Here is a 6,102-nt window from a genome sequence, read left to right on the forward strand (position 1 = left end):
TCAAGCACTTTCATCCTATTTTGCATCTTAGGGAATCTCACATCTCACTTCATCCTCACATACTTTGGAACACAATGGGTATTCTGAACGTCATCATCATCATATTATTGAAATCGATTTATCTTTTCTCTCTAATGCCTCCATGCCTTTGTCATATTGGTTTTATGCTTTTTCCACTGTAGTCTATCTTATTAATTGTATGCCATCTCCCACACTCCAACTTTCCTCTTCCTATCTAAAACTTTTTCAATCCTTACCTAATTATTCAAAACTTTGTGTTTTTGGGTGTTTATGTTATCCTTGGTTACATCCATATTCTTCCCATAAACTTGTTCCTCACTCCACTTTATGTGTTTTTCTTGGTTACTCTCTTACTCAAATTGTTTACTTGTGTCTTAAACCTTCTTCTAAAGTTTATACATTTTGTCATATTAAATTTGTTGAAAACATCTTCTCTTTTTCTTTTCTCCACTCTTATCTTCCTTGTTCCTCGAATGTCACTCTCTCTCACTGGTTTTAACTTGCATATCTGTCTAAGCCCTTGCCCCTATCATCTTCTCACCTGTTGACACCCTCTACACCTACAACTGAATTACGCTCCTATGCAGATCTTGACTCTACCATGCTGCTCACTCTTATTATTCCTAGCCTAACCTAATTGCTACCCATAACTTCTTTACTTCTCGACCAAACCCAAAACCCACCTACTTCTATGCCGAACCCACAACCACTCCCATCATCACATCTAAGCCCAACGCCCCCTAACCCACCCATCTTATAATCAATGCCTAGCCTAACTTAACCCTAACTTCCTCACTTCCTTCCATCATCTCACATTCCACCTCCTACGCCTGTTGACCCAACTACACATGTTATTATTACCCAATCAAAGAACAATATATTCACAAGCCAATTCATAAACTTAATCTTAACACCCAACTTGTAACCAACACTAATCTTGAACCCACCATAGTCACCCAAGCCATTAAAGATCCTAAGTGGCATCATGCTATATTAGAATAACATGATGTGCTTGTTCGGAATGGAACATGGGAACTTGTTCTCTCAGATCCAATTTAGAATTTAGTTGGTTGTGAGTAGATTTTTCATATTAAATGTTTCCCTGATGGTTCTATTAATAGGTATAAGGCATGCTTAGTTGCCAAAAAGTTTCATTAACATCCTAGAGTTGATTGTCATTACACGTTTAGTTTAGTTGTTAAGCCTACCACCATTTGTCTTATTGTCAATATTATGGTTACTTATGGTTGGTCGCTTCATCAACTTGATGTGAACAATGTTTTTTTTTTTTCAGGGCTATTTTATTAAGGATGCATTTATGGCTTAGCCGCAAGGATTCATTGATCATGATCATCCTCATCATGCCTACAAATTATGTCGAGCTATCTATGGTTTCAAGCAAGCACCATGTGCTTGGTATCATGAGTTGCGTCAATTTTTTGTTACCTTTGGTTTTGTCAACTCTCATGTAGATTCCTCACTTTTTGTCTTCAACACCAGTGGTGCCATGATATATTTTCTTGTTTATGTTGATGATGTTATTATTACATGTGACAATAATGGGGTGTGCAAAAATTCATTACACTTCTTGCTCAATGCTTATCTATCAAGGATCTTGGTTTTCTCACTTATTTTCCTAGAGTTGAAGTTACTTCCCATCCACATGACTTGCTTCTTTCTCAATGTCATTACATTAAGGATTTTTTTAGCTTGTACATGCATGATTGATGCAAATCCAGTTACTACACAACTTGCTATTACTCTAACTCTTGATCTTTACTCCAACACTGATCTTTTAGATCCATTTGAATATCTGACCATAGTTGGTAGTCTGCAATACATGTTGCTCACATAGCCTGACATTGCATATGTGGTGAACAAACTATCTTAATTTAGGTACCGCCCCATTTGTGACCATTGGAATATTTTGAAGTGACTATTATGATATCTTTGTGGGACCCTTATTGATGGTCTTCTCCTCTATCAACAATCTCCTTTATCACTCAATGCTTTTTTCGATGCTGATTGGGCAGTACTAAAGATGACTATACTTCTGCAAGTGCTTATCATGTTTACTTGAGTCACAATCCTATTTTTTAGAGTTCAAAGAAACAATGAACGGTTGCTGGCTCCTCAACAAATGCCGAATATAGATTGGTTGCTACTATTATTGCAAAACTTAGTTGGATTTGCTTACTTCTCATTGAACTTAGAGTTTTTTTTTGTCTATTCCTCTTATAATCTACTACGACAATGTTGGTGTTACAAATTTTTGTGCAAATCTAGTATTCTATTCTCTGATGAAGAATATTGCTTTGGATTAACACTTCATTCATGAACAAGTTCAGCGTGGTACTCTTCATGTTACCTATGTCTGATTGGAGGACCAATTATCAGATACTCTCACAAAGCCTCTTCCGCGAGCTCATTTACTTAATCTCAAGACCAAGATTGGACCCTTTCCCGGAGCTCCATTTTGGGTGGCATAATAAAGAAAATATATTTATCCTTAATTTAACTATTAGTATTTATCTATTTATTATTAGTTTAAATTAGAGTAAAATATAGAGTTTGAATCATAGTAGAAGTCTACTAGTATGAATTAGAGTAGAAGATATAGTTTGAATTATAATAGAACTCAATTGTATTTGTATATAAATATTCATCATCATTGATGAGAATGATATGCCTTATTTTTCCCATCTATTATTCATTTTTAGTTTCATTGTTGCTTATGTGGGCTTTTGCTATGAGTTTAGAAAGGGATAAACGAAAACTATGAAGGTTTTGCTAATATTGATTCATCCCAAACATATGATTTTTCCATTTCTAATTAATAATAGAAAATGTGCAAGAATATTGGTAGATTAGAGAAAAATAGAAAGAAATAATGTTCTCTAGAAAACCACAACTAGTTGCCTTCAAGATAGTTTAGATAATACCACCTCTATTATCCCATACAAGAAATTAAAATAAACAAATGTACAATTAAAATTTTAATTTAGTTCTATATTATAAATAAAATTATATAATTAAATTAATTAAGATTTAAAAAAAATTAAAATTTAAATGTTAAAATAACAACTTTTTTTTTTTAAAATAATATATTTATAAATTTTAAATTTTAAATAGGTTAAATGTATTAAAATTTTGTTTAGAGGTTAAAGGGGTTACATTTGTATTGGTGAGTTGGAATGGTGGTAACCGATTATAATCATGTCAATTCATACACAAATGAACTTAACCCATTTAATAAATGGGTTAAATGGGTTGTATCATGATACCCATTTCACTATTTACACGAAAAGATCCATTACAAGCCCCATCAAATCGTGGACATTTCATATAGCAAGATTGAGTAAATCTAAAAGCATTATGGTCATTTCATGATCTTGAAATCATTTAAACAACATAGAAACTTGAGCCAAAGAGTGCTAAATTTAACTACATTCACATGGAGATATTGAGAGTTTTGGAACAAAATACTACCATTTAAAAAAAAAACAACCCCCACAAATAGATTGGATTTGAAAATAATATCCAATATAATACCTTTTGACCATGTGGACACCTGCTTGGTAGAAGCAGTATTTAAAAAAAAAAACAAAAACAAAAACATAGTTATGAATTATGTCCCCCCTTCTCCACCATTTTTTTTCTTTAACTTTTCATTTTTCTCTTGCTTCTTGATTTTAGGTTCCATTTTTTTTCCTACAACCCTCACTCTTCACCCCATATGTAATACACCTCTCTATTTCAAGTCTTATTTTCTTTTTTGAACCCTTAGGTCCTATTTTCTTTTTTGCAACCCTCAGGTCCCATTTTCTTTTTTTACAATCCTCACCCCTAGCCCATACTTATTGGCAATGACAATGATGTAGTTGGATGTGAGAATGTGAGGGTTTCATTGTTTCTTATGTGGGCTTTTGTGGTAGTTTGGACCATAACTCTTCAACTTTACCTATTTCTTTTTTTGAAAACCTAACCCTTAACCCCATACTCACTGGCAATGGCAATGGTGCAATTGGTTGTGAGAATGTGAGGGTTTCATTGTTGTTTTTATGGGCTTTTGTGTTAGTTTGGAGCTTTGTACACTACAAGGAAAAAGGTATATGGTGACATTTATAATGAGTCACCATAAACATAAGGTGTCACTACAACATAGCGTCACCTTCTCCACTAACACCATAGAGGGTACCAATTGGTGACGTATTTGGAAGTGACACCAAAGTAGATAAATGGTGACCCATTCAGAAGTGACACCATATATTTCTAGTGATGATAGGGTGTCACATTAAATACATCATCTTTGAGTTATGATGTCACATTAAATGCATCACCTTTGAGTTATGGTATCACATCATTGTAAATTATTGTGGAATATATGATTGGTTTTAGTTGTTGATTTTTGTAATGCTTATGAATTAATAAGATTAGCCTGTTTATATTTTGTCTATAAATATAACAATCATATTATATTTAACTCATTTTTCTGTAATGTTTCTGGAATAACTCATAATACATTGATCATCTAATAATATTTGTATATCAAATGTTCATAAAAGGATAGTACGTCCAACATATCAAACCCATCAAAACTAAAAAAGAAGAGTGAATACATACCAAAACATGATTTAGAAATGTTAAAGATCCCAAGATTCATGTATACCTCCATTTCATAAGCATAAAACCGGCTAACCATAAAATGACATAGAAGTCCCATCTAAAAATCTAAATTTCTCAGTTGCAATTAAAGTAATGTTTATGTCCTACAACGTATGACATAAGAGTTGCATTTAAAAACCCAAAATCTTGTTGCCTTCTTCTTTCTTTTTATTCTCCATTTCACCCTCCCAAGAGTGTATACCTGCATTTCAAAATTTAATGAGTTTTAGAGATTTTTATTGAAGAAAATAAACATGGATCTATGTTATCATAAATGAACAAATCTAAGAATTATTTTTTTTTTTCAAATAGAAACATTATTCAAAGAATAAGCATTACTATACAATACCTATGGAAAAATTCATGTAGTAGCTAAGGGACTCACCATGCATGGTGATCATGATGCATCAACATGATTCATGATTAGTTGTAGCACAAAAGTAGCTCATTCTCCTCTAATTTCATCGAATTCTACTTGAGAATATGTTTTTTTTTTTATTACCAAACTGAAATCAAATAAGAAAATAACATTAAAATGCATAACATTTGGAAGCCTAAAACTATGTACAATTCATTAAATAAGCAATACCTTTGAAGCAATAATTGTAGGATAAAAAATTATCTCTTTAATGAATCTCATAACAAAGTAGCCACATTCGAACCCTCCTTCTTGTCTTGGACACTAATCGATCAATTATAAAATAACATTAGTACTCACATATATAAATGGTGCAAATGCATAAGCTAATGTGTAAAGAAAAATTTTTGGATGTCACCTGCACTAGTTGCTAAGATGGCTCCCTCTTAGATGTTTTCTTGCAGATATTCGAAGAGCCCTATGTAAATAAGTTCAATGGGTACATTTTTAAAATAGGTAAATGTTATATGTTTTAATATATATAAATAATAAAAAAAATGTGTTTGAGGTGAATGTATTTTTTTTTATTTAAAAATAATACTATGAAAAATAATAGGAAGAACTTACATGTTTACGATATCCTTTAAGTCCTCACATGGTTTGTGATGCATAGGGTCAAGATAGTGGACTATCATTTTCCTTGGCTCAAGCACTACCTAAATATAAACCCTTTAAGTCCTCATATCTATTTCTATTAACAAAATATAAAAACTTTCCAAAACTCAACTACTTAAATATAAAAACAAAATCAAATAAAATATCTAGCTAATTGGATTTTATAAACTAAATAAACTATAAATAAACTAAATATAAAAACTAAATAAAATATCTATGCCCATGAATTAATTGAAGATGATAGAAAGACACAAAGAGAACATGGCTATGGTTATGATTTCCATCTTATCATCTCCCGTCAATACCACACATGCCCATTTTAAGGTTGGACACTACTTTTGTTGCTGGACTTGGAAAGGGAACTTCAAAATTGAAAACATAAA

The 6,102-nt window shown here is 32.0% G+C and overlaps 1 long non-coding RNA gene across 1 annotated transcript; it reads right to left on the reverse strand.

The window, feature by feature from the left end:
* Positions 1–4,641: 4,641 nt before the first annotated feature.
* LOC132254038 (uncharacterized) lies at positions 4,642–5,496 on the reverse strand. The gene is made up of 3 exons (XR_009465959.1): positions 5,276–5,496; positions 5,072–5,192; positions 4,642–4,888 (listed from the first exon to the last, which is right to left on the reverse strand). It is a non-coding gene; the product is annotated as an uncharacterized LOC132254038 (long non-coding RNA).
* Between the last annotated feature and the right edge of the window lie 606 nt (positions 5,497–6,102).

This window comes from Vitis vinifera, chromosome 7, assembly GCF_030704535.1.
Source record: "Vitis vinifera cultivar Pinot Noir 40024 chromosome 7, ASM3070453v1".
Lineage (NCBI taxonomy): Eukaryota > Viridiplantae > Streptophyta > Magnoliopsida > Vitales > Vitaceae > Vitis > Vitis vinifera.